The sequence below is a fragment of the Sus scrofa genome, chromosome 10 (genome assembly GCF_000003025.6).
Source record: "Sus scrofa isolate TJ Tabasco breed Duroc chromosome 10, Sscrofa11.1, whole genome shotgun sequence".
NCBI lineage: Eukaryota > Metazoa > Chordata > Mammalia > Artiodactyla > Suidae > Sus > Sus scrofa.
In genome coordinates this window covers 66,843,106-66,862,836 of record NC_010452.4, presented here as the reverse complement: position 1 = coordinate 66,862,836, position 19,731 = coordinate 66,843,106, and the positions used below count along the sequence as shown (strand labels likewise).

General features: G+C 53.1%; 1 long non-coding RNA gene across 1 annotated transcript in view; it reads right to left on the bottom strand.

The window, feature by feature from the left end:
• LOC102158641 overlaps positions 1-19,458 on the bottom strand; it is a 68,656-nt gene extending 49,198 nt beyond the window's left edge. The window contains exons 1-2 of the long non-coding RNA XR_002336445.1: positions 19,379-19,458; positions 18,956-19,057 (exon numbers count right to left, since the gene is read on the bottom strand). This is a non-coding gene — a long non-coding RNA (uncharacterized LOC102158641). The remainder of the gene's footprint in view (positions 1-18,955; positions 19,058-19,378) is intronic.

Genomic DNA, 19,731 nt, shown 5'->3' with positions numbered 1-19,731 from the left:
GGCCTCCCTGTGACACACATGGAGGTTGGGGTGGGGGGGAGCCTGAGTAGCAGAGAGCAGTCACGTGGTTGGGGGTGCTTTTCTACAGTGGTCAGTGTCTGTGAGGCCCATTGGCACCACGTTCATGGAAATCAATGGTCTTATTTTTGGCCATGTCCTTGGCGTTCAGAAGTTCCCAGGCCCAGGATTGAGCCTGTACCACAGTAGTGACAACACTGGATCCTTAACCTACAGAGCCACCAAGGAACTCCCCAAGTCAACTGTCTTGATGTCAGACTCCCAGAGCTTGATTTTCAGCTGGGCTGGGAACTTCACTTCCATGGTGAAGTCACTTCGCTTGTGTCACCCTCATCTGTAAAATGAGGATACCAGCATGGCCACTCCCAGTTTGGGTGAGAATCGGATGAGCTCACAGGTGCAAAGCTCCAGGCACCAGACTGACAGCTGGTCAATATGTAACGGAGAGACAGTAACAAGCCACTCAGGGCAGAAACACAGCAGCGGAGTTGCTTGACCACAAAGTTCAAACGCCCATCTATGAGGCTAACTACCATAACCCCTCGTCAAAATATAAGGTATCACCCGTGGCTGATAAGCGCATGCAGAGATGTTCACCACCACTGATCATCAGGGAAACACAGACACAAATATCTGAGTGTGTGCACTTAAAATGGAGAAGACCTGAGTGTGCACCTGAGGATGGAGGACACCTGAGCATGCACCGAGGATGGAGAAGACCTGAGTGTGCACTGAGGATGCAGGAGACCTGAGTGTGTGCCTGAGGATGGAGGAGACCTGAGGGTGCACCTGAGGATGGAGAAGCCTGAGTGTGTGCCTGAGGATGGAGAAGCCTGAGTGTGCACTGAGGATGGAGGAGACCTGAGTGTGCACTGAGGATGGAGAAGCCTGAGTGTGTGCCTGAGGATGGAGAAGCCTGAGTGTGTGCACTGAGGATGGAGGAGACCTGAGTGTGCACTGAGGATGGAGGAGACCTGAGTGTGCACTGAGGATGGAGGAGACCTGAGTGTGCACTTGAGGATGGAGGAGACCTGAGTGTGTGCCTGAGGATGGAGAAGCAAGAGTGTGCACTGAGGATGGAGGAGACCTGAGTGTGCACTGAGGATGGAGGAGACCTGAGTGTGCACCAGAGGATGGAGGAGACCTGAGTGTGCACTGAGGATGGAGGAGACCTGAGTGTGCACCTGAGGATGGAGAAGCAAGAGTGTGCACCTGAGGATGGAGGAGACCTGAGTGTGCACTGAGGATGGAGGAGACCTGAGTGTGCACCTGAGGATGGAGAAGCCTGAGTGTGTGCCTGAGGATGGAGAAGCCTGAGTGTGCACTGAGGATGGAGGAGACCTGAGTGTGTGCCTGAGAGGATGGAGAAGATCTGAGTGTGCGCCTGAGGATGGAGAAGCCTGAGTGTGCACCTGAGGATGGAGGAGACCTGAGTGTGCACCTGAGAATGGAGGAGACCTGAGTGTGCACTGAGGATGGAGGAGACCTGAGTGTGCACTGAGGATGGAGGAGACCTGAGTGTGCACTGAGGATGGAGGAGACCTGAGTGTGCTCTGAGGATGGAGGAGACCTGAGTGTGTGCCTGAGGATGGAGAAGCCTGAGTGTGCACTGAGAATGGAGGAGACCTGAGTGTGCACTGAGGATGGAGGAGACCTGAGTGTGCACTGAGGATGGAGGAGGCCTGAGTGTGCACCTGAGGATGGAGGAGACCTGAGTGTGCACTGAGGATGGAGGAGACCTGAGTGTGCACCTGAGAATGGAGGAGACCAGAGTGTGCACTGAGGATGGAGGAGACCTGAGTGTGCACTGAGGATGGAGGAGACCTGAGTGTGCACCTGAGGATGGAGGAGACCTGAGTGTGCACTGAGGATGGAGGAGACCTGAGTGTGCGCCTGAGAGGATGGAGAAGACCTGAGTGTGTGCCTGAGGATGGAGAAGCCTGAGTGTGCACCTGAGGATGGAGGAGACCTGAGTGTGCACCAGAGGATGGAGGAGACCTGAGTGTGCACTGAGGATGGAGGAGACCTGAGTGTGTGCCTGAGGATGGAGGAGACCTGAGTGTGCACTGAGGATGGAGGAGACCTGAGTGTGCACTGAGGATGGAGGAGACCTGAGTGTGCACTGAGGATGGAGGAGACCTGAGTGTGTGCCTGAGGATGGAGGAGACCTGAGTGTGCACTGAGGATGGAGGAGACCTGAGTGTGCACCTGAGGATGGAGAAGCCTGAGTGTGTGCCTGAGGATGGAGAAGCCTGAGTGTGCACTGAGGATGGAGGAGACCTGAGTGTGTGCCTGAGAGGATGGAGAAGATCTGAGTGTGCGCCTGAGGATGGAGAAGCCTGAGTGTGCACCTGAGGATGGAGGAGACCTGAGTGTGCACCTGAGGATGGAGAAGCCTGAGTGTGCACCTGAGGATGGAGGAGACCTGAGTGTGCACTGAGGATGGAGGAGACCTGAGTGTGCACTGAGGATGGAGGAGACCTGAGTGTGCGCCTGAGGATGGAGAAGCCTGAGTGTGCACTGAGGATGGAGGAGACCTGAGTGTGCACCTGAGGATGGAGGAGACCTGAGTGTGCACCAGAGGATGGAGGAGAACTGAGTGTGCACTGAGGATGCAGGAGACCTGAGTGTGCACTGAGGATGCAGGAGACCTGAGTGTGCACTGAGGATGGAGGAGACCTGAGTGTGCACTGAGGATGGAGGAGACCTGAGCGTGTACTGAGGATGGAGAAGCCTGAGTGTGTGCCTGAGGATGGAGGAGACCTGAGCGTGTACTGAGGATGGAGAAGCCTGGGTGTGCACCTGAGGATGGAGAAGCCTGAGTGTGCACTGAGGATGGAGGAGACCTGAGTGTGCACTGAGGATGGAGGAGACCTGAGTGTGCGCCTGAGGATGGAGAAGATCTGAGTGTGCGCCTGAGGATGGAGAAGCCTGAGTGTGCACCTGAGGATGGAGGAGACCTGAGTGTGCACCTGAGGATGGAGAAGCCTGAGTGTGCACCTGAGGATGGAGGAGACCTGAGTGTGCACTGAGGATGGAGGAGACCTGAGTGTGCACTGAGGATGGAGGAGACCAGAGTGTGTGCCTGAGGATGGAGGAGACCTGAGTGTGCACTGAGGATGGAGAAGCCTGAGTGTGCGCCTGAAGATGGCACAGACAGTCAACCTTGTGGTTTGTATGCTACCACAATTAAAAAATATAAAATATACTAACGCCTGTCCCTGCTCCGGAGGCTTGCACACTGGTAAGCTCCTTTTGTTGTTTTATTTTTGCAGTGACTCCATTTCTTCACTCCTGTCTTTCTTCATCCATTTATCTCCTCATTAAAGTTATATTAAGCTCCTATATTAAATCAGTTACTGTGGCTGGTGTAGGGTAAAGAAATCAAAGTATCCTTGTGTCTGATCCCAACTTTAAAGTCTAGGAAGAAAAGGGTAATTGTAGGACTGGTGAGCACAGGATCATGGGACAAAGGCGATTCATAGCAGCATCTGTAAGATATTGAAATAGAGAGAAGATATCCTCTCTGAGAAACACAGAGACGATAATAAATAACAAAGAAAAGACATTTTACGTAAAAGTCAACAGATGACTACAGGCATCTCATTTTTTCCTATATTTTCCAAAAAAACATTGGATTTCATGAAACTTTCTGCCATTTGGTTTGGAATTTTCTCCCAAGAAAGGATGACTGCGTTGGTAGGATGCTAACATTAAATTAACCTAGTCCCTAGGGTGTTCCGCACAGGAAGAAGCAGGCCTGTAAAGGTGAGAGGTAGAGTAAAACTTTAGGCGATTGAATTGGTGACTAGGAAGGGCGGGGTGGAGCTTTTCCGAAGTGCCTGCGTCCACATCTCCAGCCTCTGCCCGGGCAGCCGGGGAGCCAGCACTTCCTGCCGTCACACGACTCCCACCTGCACAGACGGCGCTGCCATCACATCCCAAAGTACGGCTGCCAGCGAGACTCGCTTTCTATGAGGGGTAGATACGTCTTCTTACTCTGAGAGGACAAAGGACCTCAATCTGGTCAGAAAAGACAGTTGTGACCTGCGTTGCAGACACGAAGCTCGGGCCCGAACTTGGCCGTTACTGGGCTCAGTCACTCCTCTGACTGAGCATCAGCACACCCCGGGGTCCGGTGCTGTTAAGTTCAGGGGGACACAGTGCTGACAGGACAGACATAATTTTGCCCCTAAGAAGAACCTTCCCATCTGATGAGAGTAAGTACTACCTTTTTAAACTGAGTACTGAGGTGAGCTCAGGATCTGGAAGAGACGGCAAAGCTGCTGCCGTCAGGAAAAGCAGGACAGACATGGCAAGAGAGAGCTTATCCACTTTTGGTTTTTTTTTTTTTTTAAAGAACTATTCATAAGGGCTGCCCTGAAGCTTAGGAACAAAGATTTAGGAAGGGCTTTTAAGAGATACTTTAAGAAAAATTACATTTAAAAGAAATTTTCCTTAATATGAAACACTTTGATAAAAGTTTAAAAATACATACATTGTATTTTACTTACTTTTAAACATTTACAGAGAGCATTGTAGATATTTTGCTTTATCTAGTCTTTAACTTTTTATATTTAAAGTACAGTTTTATCTGCATGTTTTAAAGGACAGCCAGGTGGAATGTATTTCATCGACCTGATGGCAGTGTCCAGGATGTAAGCCATTTGTTTAAAAGTAATTCCTAAGTCTTGCTGGTCACCAACACCACCCAGGAGGGGTTGTTGTTTTGTTCTGTGTTTTTCATCTACAAATTTCTGCCTCCCGCATCCCAGATCTTGTGAATTCGAATCTCAGGGATGCTCCCCGGGGCCCTGAGAATCTACGCTTCTTAAGAGAAAGAATGAGATGAAAGGAAGGGAATTTCTCCAGTGATGCTGGTGGAAATCCAGTCTCAGAAGTATCCATGGAGAACACGAGACTGTTGTCAAGGACTGTTGCTACCCGTGTCTTAGCTGAAGATAACGCAGGAGGAAAGCACCTCTTAGAGCAGAAGGGAGACCTGGGCAGACCGAGGACGGCTCTGCAGACGGGGGCACCTCAGGAACTGCAGCTCCCCGCCATCCGCGACTCACGTTTCAGCGAGTGGCATCTCTCCCCCATTTCCACTGGGGGAAGGATCGATCCAGCGGTGAAAGCAGGCCAGCAGGGATCCTACAAAACGGGGACTTCTGGGGTCTTAAACAGACCACCTAGAAGGCAAATAGCTGCGCTGGGCGAGTCTTCCCCAAGTCGAATCTTCACCTACAAAGGACATCACTGTCCTGTGGCCGCATTCCTGAACTTTGAATACTGGCTGTCCTGCTATTGCCGTTTGACGGTGTGAAGTGAAGACTAATGAAGCCACGGATGCTGACAAAGACTGTCTCCTTGACCAAACCCGAGCTGGGCTCCTCTGAGGCTGCTTTTGGATCAGGCCCGAAATTTGGCCTCTGAACCTGGGCTGCTGAGCTCAGTCTTAGCAAGAATGCTGCTGGGTGAGCTTAGTGAAAATCTCCCACCATCCCTATCTGGTCTCATTCCTCCTCCTCCCCTCCCGACGTCTCGTCACCCTCATCACCAACCATCAGCCCCGACGGCTGCTGACCTCTTGGGGAGAACACCACGGCTCAGCTGAGCGCCCCGGGCCAGGGCCAGGCTGCTGGGGCTGGTTTTCTGTCTCAGAAGGATGGAGAGAAGGGGTTCAAGGCAGCATTGGGCCCTCTCCCCCACCGCGTAATCTGAAGAGTGGCACAGAAAGTGAAAACAGAATGAGGAAAACCTGAGAACACAACATCGGCTTCTCCCACTTCACATTCTGAAAAGCTTGGACTCCTGCGTGGAGAAACAGCAAACAAAACACCACGGCAACGTGGGTTATTTGGAATTGCCATCTAGTAAAACGGATGCCACCCGCTACTTGTAGCTCATGCAGAAGACTCTGTTAAACCCATTTCATGTAATTATTTGTAGTCAAGCAGCGCCTGCCTACGAAATCCCAGTTTGTTAATGGATTGATCTCTTATCCAGACTCGAGTCGTATTTCAGACGTTGCGGCAACATGATAAAATCCTGTCTTTCTTTTCATGTAATTTTCCATTTGTCCGTAAGTGACAGGTTTCTCCTGGTCCATATTCTGACCTGGCCGTCTTGTTAACACTGGACTTGAACCCTCTTACCCCTTGTTCAGAGTCCCAAGGGATCAGGCTGGGCCGTCTGGGTCGATGGACCTCTATGCTTTCGGGAACGCTCTCCAGGCTTGGTTTTCTCAGAGCAGGTTTTCAGTTCCGCGAGGGCCATGGTTACTGCCCTCTTCTTCGGCAGCTGATCTGCGCACTCGCCCCGGGCGGGGGTGGCGGGGGTGGCGGGGTCGGGCTCCTTGGACAAAGTTGGGTACTGTTTCCTCACTGGAACGTGAGCTTCTTTTGATCCTGCCCCGTGCCCTCCCCATGCGGGCCCCTGCTCCCCACCCCCTTCTCCTTGGCACCAGGGGCCTTTGACCGTCTCCTCTCAGCCCCAGGACACAAGGCCCGGGGCAGTTTCGCAGTCACAGCGCTCACGGAATGTGTGGGGCCTGGGTACTCGGCCTCCCTGTCTCCCTGGGAAGCCCACGGTCTCCGGGAGGGATGCCCAAGCGGCGCAGGGAGGGGGCAGCCTTCTTGGCTGCGTCCCACCCGCCTTCCTGGCTGCTTTCCCCTGGGAAAAGCCCTGCTGGGCAGTGGGCAGATCTGGGGGTGCTCTCCAGTCGGGCTGCCCCCTGGTTTCTTTGATGGCTCCATTAGTTATGCTCCTGTGGACCCAGCATGTGAAGTGTGAGGACAGTGAGCGCATGAGGGCCACAACGGAGGCATTGTCACGACACCTCTTTAGAGGGAGAAAGGCCTAGAGACCGCCGGTCCAAGGCCAGCAGCAGCCCTGTGGGCCCCTCCCTCTTCTGGGTGGATGTGGAAGCTGAGCAGGAGCGGCCTGGAGCCACCCGCAACCCAGGAAAGCTTTCTTTGCAGACTGGGAATCAAATCCAGGCCTCTGGGAGGCTGACAGATAGTCGCAGGTGACCACTGTCATTTAAATCCCGCCCTACATCTGGCCTGGAAGGGCAGGCCCCCCCCAGCAACACACACACACACACACACACACACACACACACACACGGTGACAGAGGATGGAGCACACGTGGAAGCTGCTGCCACGCCAGAATCACGTAATCTGTCAACAGGTAGCACTGCTAATAAAGGGTTTACACATATCAGGTGCATTGTCTGCACACTGCTGAAATGCGAGCCAAGTGGTTAAACTGAATATGTCGTGGCAATATATTTTGGAAGGCTCCTTTGAGCATTTCCGGAGTAAATTGGCCCTAAATGAACACATATGGATGGGAGAGATCCCGGTGCTTTAAATCAGCAGAGATTTGGCTCATCCCATGGCTTCCGGTATGTGTGACAAAACAGAGCTCGTTACAGCTGGGCCAGCTTTGCGCCTGACGTCAGCAGGCAGAACGGGGTCTGCACTCAGCCTCAAGTGTGTCTACAGCCGCCTGGCAACCTGTGCCCCTTCCTAAAACGCCCTTTGTGGGGTTCAAGGGTCACCGCCTCCCTGTTCTGCAGCTGGGAAGTTCAAATTCGGATCCGGCAAATGGAAAGAAGAAAAATGTCCATTTGACGCCTCAGGACTATATTTAGGTTCCTATAAATCCAGGGCAACAAAGACAGTGTATTCAAATAGGGTTGGGTGTTTATTTTACAACCATCCTTCCCGGAGAGAAAGCGAATGTAGGGCTGTAACACATGCTCAGCATCATTAAGCGGAAACCCCGCAACCACCAGGGAACCGGTGTCATCAAACGGCCGAAGCTGTGGGATAAAAAGCAGTGAAAGCAGAGACCTACAGCTTTTCCCTCGCCAGCTCACTCAGGGCTTTTCTCCCCGTTTCATGTTTGTGTTTTCTTTTCGTGTAAAATAGCTACAGGTAAATTTTATTCCTCTAGCACCACTCTTTGAAAGCATCTCAGTGGACACCAACTCTAACGGAGGTCACTTGATATTTAAATGTGGTATCAGAAAATCTACTTTTAGTAGCTGAACTCCAATGAAACATACACATAATCCACATTTAAAGTTCGGAAAACACTTCTTAGATTAGAAATCTATTCTGTAAATGTAGTAGTCTATTCTTTTTCCTTTCATTTTACCAGTAGGTTCTGTTTTGGTAATACAAATTTTAAAATGGGGTTTAGGTGAAAAATCTAAATGGATATAATTATGCACAGTCCTTAACAGTTTTTTCTTAAGAGAAAATGCTTTCTCAAGACAGTGCTGGGCAATAAAATCATCACAGATATCTCAGCAAAAATTAATCTAAATGAAAGAAATATATCTATTCTTTATAGATATGCAAATGAACCATACAAACGCTTTAATTCTCTAGAGCAAGTCTTGGAAATGTTATTTTTAAGATTATGAAAACAACTGTTGTACATATTCAAACAATAATGGCCATTGCACATCATCACCTACAAGATTCTAACGGGATTTTTTTTTTTTTTTTTTTTTTTGTCTTTTAGGGCCGCACCTGCAGCATATGGAGGTTTCCAGGCTAGGGGTCTAATCAGAGCCGTAGCTGCCAGCCTACATCACAGCCACAGCAACACCAGATCTGAGCCGTTTTTGTGACGTACACCACAGTTCATGGCAACGCCGGATCCTTAACCCACCGAGCGAGGCCAGGGAGAGAACCTACGTCCTCATGGATGCTAGTCCGGTTTGCTAACCGCTAAGCTACTACGCGAACTCCTCTAACTGAACGTTTTTCAATCAATCGGAAGGCAATTCTTGTAATTACTTAAGAAACATCTATGTTGTACTATATGGCACAGCCATGTGAAACCTTGTCTTGTAACTTCATTTTTCTTTAGGGCTGAATGGCAGAACTTCCAGGTAAATTCTTTGGAAGAAAAAGAAAGCATTGTTCCCTGAATCCCGATTCTCACATTCTTTTATTATTACAAATAACCCAAGGAAAGGCCCACAGTCTCCCCGCCTCCTAACTGTGGCTGTGGCCACGTGACTAGGGCTCTTTTTTGTTCCAGGTCCTCATCCGGACCCCTCCTCATGGCTCTTTTTGGGAAAGGCACAGAGGAGGCAGAGAGAAAGAAGGAGATGGACTGAGTTCTGGAGATGCTATGTTCAACGCCCTCAAGGGACCCAACCAAGCTGTGTTTGCAAAAGGTGCGTGAGCTTGGAAAGGCAACGGAGAGAGACGCGCAGGCTGGGGGGGGGAGGTCCCCACCAGCTGGAGCCTGGCTGCAGAGCCTGCCTGCCTGTCCGGCTGGGAGCTGGCACACTGCGTCACCTGCCTGCTCCCCTCCCCCTGTGCATGAGCACGGCGTGACCTGCTCAGAGGCTTCGGGAGGGGGAAGCAGACAAGATGGCACTTGGTGCAGATTCCTATGGGGAGAAACATGAAGACAGGTTTGCGTGAGCTTAAGAAAGACGGGATGACCCTTCTCTCTCTCTGACCCTTCAGACACCCCCCGCACGGTGCCTCACACCTGAAACTGGGAGGCTGTCGAAGGAGAGGGGGTGCCCTCTGATGCAGTGGGCTTCCTGCCAAGTCACCTGTCCCCAGGACACTGCCGAGCCCCCCCTGGAAGGGGGCTCAGACACAAGAGGAATCCAGTGGGGGCAGGGAGGCTTCTGGGGCCACGTTGAATCTCCCAGGAAAAAGAATGTGTCATTGCCTGAATTTCACTTTTGGAGATTGCAACACTTTAGCTTAGAGTTTGATCTCTGACATAAACTGTAGTGGCAATATTTTATTGGATCAGTCTCCTAAGGCAAAGCAAATAAAAGCAAAAATGAACAATGGGACCTACATATGCTTAGAAGCTTTTGCATAGCAAAGGAAACCATGGATAAAATGAAAAGACAACCTATGGAATGGGAGTAGATATTTACAAATGATGCAACCGACAAGGGGTTAATATCTAAACATATACAAATACCTCATACAAATCAATATCAAAAAACCGTAAACGATCCAATCAAAACAATCCAATCAAAGACTTCAATAGCGATTTTTCTAAAGAGGACACAAAGATGGCCAACAGGCACCTGAAAAGATGGTTAACGTCGTTAAGTATTAGAGAAATGCACACCCACACCGCCTGAGGTGCCACCTCACACCTGCCTGAATGGGCATCATCAAAAAGCCTACAAATAACAAGTTTGGGGGAAGGCGTGGAGAAAAGGGAACCGCCTGCACTGGTGGTAGGAATGTGCATCAGTGCAGCCCCTACAGAGAACATCCTGGAGGTTCCTCAGAAAACGACATATGACCCAGCAAGTCCCACTCCTGGGATTACAACCAGAGGAAAATGAAAAAGCTAATTGAAAAAGATACATGCACCCCAGCCCCAGTGTTCATGGCAGCACTATTTACAAGCCACGGCATGGAAACAGCCCAAGTGCCCAACAACAGACAGCTGGATTAGGAAGATGTGGTGTGTGTGTGTGTGTGTGTGTGTGTGTGTGTGTGTGTGTAATGGAATATTAGCCATAAGAAGAATGAAATGATGTCATCTGCAGCAACTTGGACGGACCTAGAGAATATGATGTTTATTGAAAGTCAGAGAAAGACAAATACTATATTATCTCTTACACATGGAATCTAAAAATAATACAAATGAATGTCTATGCAAAAGACACAAAGGCTCCCAGACACAGAAAACAAACCTACAGTTACCAGAGGAAGAGGGATTGAAAGGGGGCAAATTAGGGGTATGGGATTAGCAGACACAAACCACTTAGTATAAAACAGAGAAGCAACAAGGACACACCGTTCAGCACAAGGAATCACACCCAACATCCGTAATAACCCATCAAGGAACATACTCGGCAAAAACACCGAACCACTGTACTGCACCATACACTTGAAACTAGCATAAGACTGTGAATCAACTAGTCTTCAACGGAAAAAAGGTCTTGTCTTGCAAAGTCTCAAACCTGTTTCTTATCCCACTCGTACGAACCCGAGTCTGCATGTCGCCCCACAGCAGCCCCCTCCGTGAGGCTTCCGGTTTCCTCTTCCAGGCTCAGCACACCCGAGAGCCTGCAGCTTTGAGCCCCTCATTTCTCCTCTGAACAACCTTCTCAGTCCTACTTATCATGCAAGGACAGCCCACACCCAGCAAGCATTCTATCTTCCTGAAATCTGCAACCATTCCAGGCCAGGCCTCCCTGTCACTGCTTACACACTGTCAGTGATTATTTTATGCGCTATTTAGCATCATGCTGGAGACATGAGGTCATTGATGCCTCCAAAGAAAAACATGAGACCATCTCATTCCCTCCTCTGGGTTCTGCTCTTAGCCTACAAACTGCACAAGTTACACACTGAGTTGGAAAGGCAATCAGATTTTCTTTTTCTGTTTCTTGAGCACATAAAATATGGGAGTCTCTTAACACATATTTCATTAGAAGAGAAAAAAGTGAATGAGTGGGTAAGTGAATGAGGCCTGCGCCTAGGTACTCGGATTAATTAATTAAACCCAGTTCTTGTCTCAAGGAATTTGCATTATGAAAAGGGAGATAAGCTCTTCGCCATTTTCTCTAATAGAAAACAGAATGGCCACAATATCATAAATAATCTGGGGGCTGACAGGAGAGAAAGGCTAATTATGACCGCCTCAGAACAGGCTTCATTAACAAGACAGGATTTTGGAACAGAGTGAAAAGGTGGAGACTGTCTTGAGGAACATTCCAGAAGAACATTCTGGGACGTTACAAGCACAGGACTGGAGCACAGACATGGAGAGCTGGGAGTTCCTTAAAACCGGAGTCTGATTATCCATTTGGAGTGCATAAGCAGTGCGGTCCCGCTGCACCGCAGGGAACTGTATCCAATCACTTGCGATGGAACCTGATGGAAGGTCATCTGAGAAAAAGAAAGCGTACTTTTTCTTTGGCTCACTCTGCTGTACTGCAGAAATTGACAGAACACGGTATATCAACTACTATAAAAAAACTGAAAACACCTCGAGTCTGGCCTGGCCTCCGCGTCCTCCCGCTTCTCCCAGGGGTGCCGGAGCTGCTGCCCCCCGCCACCCGCCCTGCGCGGGCGGGGCCCCGGCTGTGAGCAGCGGGGGAAAAGGGCCGAGGGTGCCCGTCTGGGGGACACAGGCACGCCACGGGGGGAAGGGCACTGACCTTCCCCGTTCAGGCTGCGGAAACAGAGCGCCCGGGCGGCCGACGGACCGCAGGCTTTGTCCCCGCGGTCGGGGGCTGCAGCGTGGGACCAGCGCGCCAGCAGATTCCGCGTCTGCTGAGGACCCGCTTCCGGGCTCCTAGACGGCGCGTTCTCGCTGGTCCTCCCCTGGAGGGCGTGGCGGGGGCTCTCTGGGGTCCCTTCGTAAGGGCCCCAATCCCACCGTGGGGGCCCCACCCTCAAGGCCTGACGCCACCACCTCGGGGGTCGGGGTCGTCATGTGAATGTGCCGGGGACACAGTCGGATCACGGCGGGGGCCTCGCTGCGTGCACGTGAGGTCGGGCTCCCCGGGTAAACACGTGCGTGCCGGCCGCGCGGGCTGGACGCGCAGCGAAGGCCGCCGCTTCCAGGAAACTTACGTCTGAACACACGAAGCCGGCAGGTGATCTGCCGAGTAAACACGCAAAGCGTGAGATCCATGCTTAACTTGTGTAGTTTGTAAGGTGAAACTGTGGCACGTCAAAGACCCCCGGGTCCCTTCTTTCAGGCAGCCTGCTGACCCGCCCATCCGGCCGGGAGGGCGCAGCTCCCACCTGCTCCGCAAGTGCGTGAAAGCCGCGCAAGGGGTGTGATGCGGCCCCAACTCACCCGGTTTTCTCTGTAGGCACGTTTCTCGTTACATGGGTTCTGGAAATAAATGTTTGAAATCGGCGTGCTTAGAGGTTTAGGAGGTGTGGCAGGACTTGAACGGTTGGAACCAGAGGTAGGGAATCTAGTCCAGTGTGGTTTCCGTCTCTCCCCTGTGCTCAGCCGGGTTACACGAAGCCAAGAGCTCTTCTTTCTCCGGTGGCTCCTCTTAAGAGGGGCAAGAAGAAAATGCTGCCTTTTGCATAAAAGTGCTGCGCTTCCAACTTGAGAAAAGCGTTGCTAAAAGCAGAGGTTCTATTTTTATCTCACATTCTGGCCACCTCAATGCCCTGTCTCTGCTGCCATCTGCTCAGATGGTGCCCTGGCTGGAGGGTCCCAGCGCCCTCCCGCGTGGTCTCTCTACTGCTTCCTGTCAGGTCATCCTTCCCCAGAAGGCAGGTTCCGAGGCTTTTTGATTGTGGGAATGTGTGTATACATAACACTTAACCTTCTAAGGAGACGCTCCAGGGCGCATGCTCACACCGTTGGGGGGGGAGGCCTCAGCACCCTCATCTTCCAGAAGGAGCCCCACCCTCACGCAGCCACTCTGGGCCCCTCCCTCCAGCCCTGGCCACCCTGCTGCCTTCTGTCCCTGCGGATCAGACACTCCAGGGACTTCATGTAAGTGGATTCCCGTGGCATTTGTCCTTCTGGGCCAGGCTTTTCCACTCGGCAGAATGTCCTCAAGGTCCCCCCGGGTCAGAGTCCCCCCCTTTTAAGGCTGAATAACATTCGTGGCCTGATGGACACAATCTGCTTATCCGTTCATCGTCTGCGGCACCTGCGGCGTCACCGTCCTCTGGCTGCTGGGAACCACTGCTATGGAAGCGGCGTCCCCGCCGTCCGCTCGTTGGGCATCTACCCAGAGGGGAGCCGCCGGATCATGCGGTCCTCGTCCTCAGCTTCCGAGGAACCTCCGCACGGCTTTCCGCCACGGCTGCCCCACTTTACCCGCCCCCCCCGACCCCAGCAGCGTGCAGGGCCCCAGTTTCCCACGCCCTCACCGACACTCTGATTCTCTGGGGTTGGGAAGAGCCACCCTAATGGGTGTGGGTGCTTTCGCACCGCTGTGCTGACTGGCATTGTCCCCAGAGATCAACGATGTGTGTAGGGCTTTTAACCCCGCCTTCTCCTCCGTCTGGAAGCAGCCTTTCCCTGGAGGCAGAGGGTGGGCTGACACCCTGTGTGGAGCTGGCCCGCACGCCTGGCCAAGGAGCCCCATCGCAGCCGTGGTGCAGCCCCGGCCTCTTACTGTGGAGGCCACACCATTCACAGACACCCGCACCTGCATGAAGTGGGTCAAAATCCCCCGGCTCCGGGGACTCTGATCGGGTCCCCGTGCTGTGGCTGCAGTGTGTTGTCCCTGCAGCTGTCACACAGGGCCGGGGGACCAAGGGCCCCTAGACCACAGTTTGCAAACCTTCCGGTTTTCTGTACAAGATTTCCCAAGTGGGATCGTGGTGGGACCACGCTGTGCGGGGCTGGGGGCAGCTCTGCTGTGGTGAGGGTGGGGGCTGCTGGGCCCAGGATAAGCCGGGGGCTCCGTCAGGGAACACGGCTGGAGGCCACACTATCTTCCCGGGGGGGCGCTGTCCTTGTCCAGGGTGACGCATCGCCAAGTCCCCTCCTCCAGCCCCTCCCCGCCCTGGTGAGGGCGGCACCTGCAGTGACAAGGGCTGGGGAGAGGGAGTGACCACGTCGTCCCTACTGAAAACGGGACCTACTCAGTTGGTGACCCTGAACCGAGCTCCTGCAGGACCTGGTCCACGTTTAGTTTGGAACAGCTGAGCACCAAGTGTCCTGGGGACCACAGACGTTCATCAAACACGTAGTCTCAGCAGGGGAACAAAGCCCTGTGTGAGTGGCAGAGGCTCCCAAGCAGGAGTGCTGGCAGTGGGGAGACAGGGTCTGCTGGCAGGGAAACAGCAGTGGCTTCACACCAACCCGCTGACCTGAGGAAGGCCAGGGTCCTTCAGCGACGGATCAGAGCACAGAGGGACCCGTGAGGCAGGACGCCGTTACCACCTGCCGTGGGTGAAGATTAGGCCGTGGGGACCAGCACGTGGCGATGTGGCCCAGACTGCGGGAGAGAGACAGGGTTTGAAACAGACGAGATACTGCCGGCTCTTTAAAAAAGTCTCCAGTAGGATTACTGATGTCAGTGATTGATGCTCTCCAGTAAACTGGGATTGCGGCCAAAGGTCCATCCACCAGACTAGCGGGCTGAACAGCGCGACTGTGTCGGCTCCGGGTCCGGTTATGAAAACCCAAACGCTGGACGAGCTCAGGATCAAGCAGCTGCATGGTCCCTCGAAGCTGTCCTGTCAACCAGGGGACAGGGCTTCCTTCCCTCGCTGGCCTCTTCTGGGTGGCAGTCTCGGTGGGGGCGGGGGATTCGGAGTCACTGCAAGTGCGCAGGGAACTGCGAGGTTGGAGTTTGGAACACGCGTGTTGCCACGGCAGCCAAGAGCCGGGGTGAAGACCAGAGCCACAGGGGTGAACTTCAAGGGCCCTGGGGTGACAGCGAGTCACGTGCAGTGACTTCCGGGGGGGCCTGGGCCATCGATGGGCAAAAGTGAAGAACACACATGGGCTTGATTTGGATGCTACGTGTGCTGGCGATGGTCAGATAACAAGCCTTCCTGCTGGGAAAGGAGGTGCTCGCACAGCCTTCCCGGTGCTCGCGGGCGCGGCAAGTCCCAAGAGACAGCGGCGGGATCTGGGTATCTGTGGCCACTGGATGGAGGAAAAGCCGGGACAGTCTAGGAATGACACACGCGGCTTCGAGTGCCGAGCTCAAGCGGCGCTTGGGTGGGAAGGATGCTTAAAAATCCTTTAATCCTCCCCCTCTGAGAGGTGGGAAACCCCACTCGCTGACAGAGGAAAAGAGGAGGGTTAGCCGCTCGGGGTCAGAGACCTACCCACCGGCAGCTCTGGGATAGAACCCGGGCCTGCTGGCTCCGGGCCACTGCCTCCCCGCTGCGCCCCGCCCAGTGGTCCGCCGGTGGGTCCTCCCGCCGTCGGCCGTGGCGCTGACTGACGCCGGCGCCTCCCTCCGCTTGGCGTGAGAAGTGAATTTCGCCGTCCGCTGCAAAGACCGCCATTCAGATTTGGGGGTCCTCGTGGTGGCCGCGAACACGTCTCCCTGGGATCGCGGTGGGTGATAACGCCCTCGCGCGTGCGCCGTGCTCCCTCCCGGACACGCTGTGCAATCTGGTGGACCATAGAGCGCTCTGACAGCAGGGCTTCTGCCACTTCATTTTATTTTATCACCACGATTATGGGCTCGATGTTGCAGCTACATTTAATTTCATTCACAATCGGCGTCTATTTTGGTCATTTGTTGGCTTCCTCCAGCTTTGCAAATTGGCTTCCTTACAAAGGGCCAAGTGAGAGCGGGCCAGGGCGTACGGCAGGGTCTTTTGTTTGTTTTAAAGAACAATTGGAATTACGAACACTTAGAAAAAAAGATAGCCAACAAATGGTGGCTTTCTGCTAGTTTAACAGTGCCCTGCCCCGGCCTGTTAATGAGGGACTGGTTATATTCATGCAATTCTCTTTCTTTGCTCCTTTTCCTGTATGTTTCAACAGCTGCGTATCCACGCCATTGTGTCAACTGCGTGTCCAGCATTTGTCAGCTTGAGGCTTTGACATCTGCCCCCAGAAACCTTGAAACTGAAAAATTACTAGAAATTAAGAGTGAGTGTAGGGGCTCCTTGCTGCACAGGAATGCGTGTTTCCACCCACTGCAGATCTGCCGTAAGAAGCGCATGCCCAGTTTAGTGTGGAAGCCTCTGCATCGCAAAGCCACATCTAAATCGTGTTTGCATAAAGATCCGTGGCCCTGCGGCAGGCAGGCTGTGAGGGACAGCTTGCCCCGGTGCTCAGGGACACTCCACTCTCTGAAACTCGGGCCCGTGTAACAGAAAACTAACTCCCAGGCTACGGCTTTCTCCAAATACAGGTCTTGTTTAAAATAAGGCTGTTGAGAAGCACACAGAAGGAATGCTCACCACCAGAGATCAGAGCAGGCGAATAGGGCATTTCGTCTTGTTACAATGATGGGGAGCCTCCCCGGAGACCGATTCCACAAAGAAAGGAGCATTTGGCACCAGGGAGCTCACCGGGCAGCTTCCTTCACGCCCCCGAGACTTGGAGCTGCACCTGCTCAGAGAGGCTGCCCAGTGTCATCACAGTTCCCGTGCACCGGGGAACACACCACCGAGACCAGTGCCACCCCTTTGCCCAGGAGTGCTGACTCGGGACCCGCGGCTGGCCCAGGACATCCTGCCATCTCGGGATGGGCACGTGGGAGTCACCGGGTCCAGAGTCCCCGCCAGCTCCCACACCTTTCTCTCCTGGCCGTGAGAAACCTCCGCGTCTTCCACCAGCGCAGCCGCGCCTGGGAGCTGTTTGGGTCCACCTGAGCACCCCAACACTGCTCACTCAGGGGACAACTCCCAGTCCACTGTGACAACACATGCTACGCCCTCGAGGACACCCTGCCACACACTCAGGGGGGAGGAGAGCGACAGGAACAAAACAGAAGAGTCCTGGGATAATTAGGAAAATGGTTTTGCTCTGAAGGCCTCCTGGACATGTCTGGGGGCTCCCAGGGGTCCCCCCGGCCCCCGGCCAGGTCCCATATTGGCCAGCAAGGCAGGGAGCCGGAAACTCCACACCAGATTCCTCCGTTTCTCTGAGTCGGCCCCACCCCGGGCGCTCTCCCTTCATTTCTCTGGGAGGCGACCCGCAAGCTCCGTTGACCGTCCACCTCCTGGGAGCCAGGACCCAGAGGCAGATTTTCCCAATCTCAGTCCCACCTCCCAGAATCACAGGCATTACTTGCCGACTCTAAGCTGCCAAAGTGCTTTAACCTAACTGCCAAGTATTACTGGGTCTAGTGTCTCCAGAACCCTGCCAGCCGTCAGGCTGAGTGGCGGGCTCCAGTGTGACGGCTGTGCCGAGGGAAGGGCCCCGTCCTGCGGGAGCTCTAGGACAGGATCGCAGCTTTCCCGGAAGCACACAAGACTCCGGGTAGGTGCCTGGAGCGGAGAGAACCCAGGCCTCTGCCTGACAGTCTGCAGGGGAGGCCGGGCCCGGGTGTGGCAGCTGGAGAGGGCCGAGCAAACGCAAAGCATGCTCTTTGGCTTTGGGGAAGATGGGGGGAGTGGGATGCTGCTGGTTTGAAGCAAGAGGATTCTGTTTGTTTCGTCAACAGGGCAGCCCAGTGAGGGTCCCTGCTGTGCAGGGAGTTCCCGGTGAGGACTCCTCTGGGGTCAGGCCTCTGCGGGTCATACACGCAGCGCTGCCGCAGCCCCCGGCAGGGTGCACCCCCGCTGGGTCACGGTCAGTGCTCTCTGCCTCCTTGGCGTCTGTGGCTCAAGAGCTGGCTTTCTCTCCCGCCCTTTCGGTAAGTCCTCTTGCCGAAACGTAATGACCACCCCCCGCCCCAGCTTCCAGGACGCCCGACGGCCCTGCCAAGAGCAGAGAGTGAGAAGAGATTTCAGGCACATCAAGCTAAACGGCAGAGGCAGGACTTATTTCCCAATCGCCAGACTCTGTGCTGCGGGTGCGTTAGAGACCCAACCTTTGAAGATTTCACCTCAAGGTTTCACACCCAGAACACACTGAAATGATTACTGTGTTTTCGGGGCAAGTGAAATGCAGGTTTAGCTGCTAATAGGTGTGTAAACACGTGATGTCACCGGTGACTTTGCCAGCTCCTGTTTGTGGTGTTTTAACAGCTTACCTTTCATTGGCACGCACTGTCTGTATCACAAGGTCTCCTGAAAAGTGGGGCAGCTGCTGGAGGCAGAGAAGATAAATATACCCTGAAATGACTATTGTTTCCAGCCCCTGAATCATTTCAAAGGACATCGCCAGCGCAAACAGATGATGTCACTCGGTCCTCAGTAACACACCCGCAGGTCGTGTGATTTGCCGGGATCCTACCAAGTCTGCAAACAACACTGTGAGTGAGACCCAAACAGTCCTTGTCCTTTGAAAAGAACACTCACCTGTGTTTTGAGCGAGAGCAATGCTCATTTTCTTAAGGGGACATACCTCATTTTATTTCACTAAAGCCTTGACTGTCGCAAACTCCCCGCACGTACAGTGCACGAGTAAAAATTCTTTTGGTACACCAGCAGCCTGCAGTACGCAAACCTGATAAAGAAACAGATTAAAAATTAAACATTTATGACCCAAGGAACTGCTGAGCAGCCTATGCCGAGAAGAACATCTGTAATCATAAAACCCAGCGTCTTGAAACCTGAATTTTCCTGTTGCGCTTACTTAATTACTGCTCAGTGGAACTTGTTGGGTCCTGATCGGGCAATGACTGGGTTGTAGACGATATTATTCCCTCAGGGACTTTCCTGTGCAAATTCAGGGAACATTTTCTTCCCAAGCCCCACGTGTGAGTCCTGTTCCAAGCATACGGAGCCATGTGTGCTGTGCACGGGATCGTGAGTCACAAGCACTCACCTCCTGTGTCGTGTCAGAAGCCTTCCTTCACTTCTAATTTCTTAACCTGTGAAAAGAGAATAAAACATGCTTTTACTCAAGTGAATAATGCAGTTGGTAAGTACTTTCAGGAACAGGAATATGCATGTATGATTGAGGGTGAGCTAGGGCTTCTTCCTCCCCAAACCCACCCCGTCTGCCCAGACTGCAAGTGTCTAGCCAACAGAAAGCATCTTTTGGTCATTTTTGTGTCTGCCACACATCTGGCACAGGAGGGAGCAGTTTCTCAACACATGCTCGCTAAAGGGAACCATGGAAGAGTACACAGCTTTAGCTTGATTCCATTCGTACATTTCAGATGTCACTACCGAGTG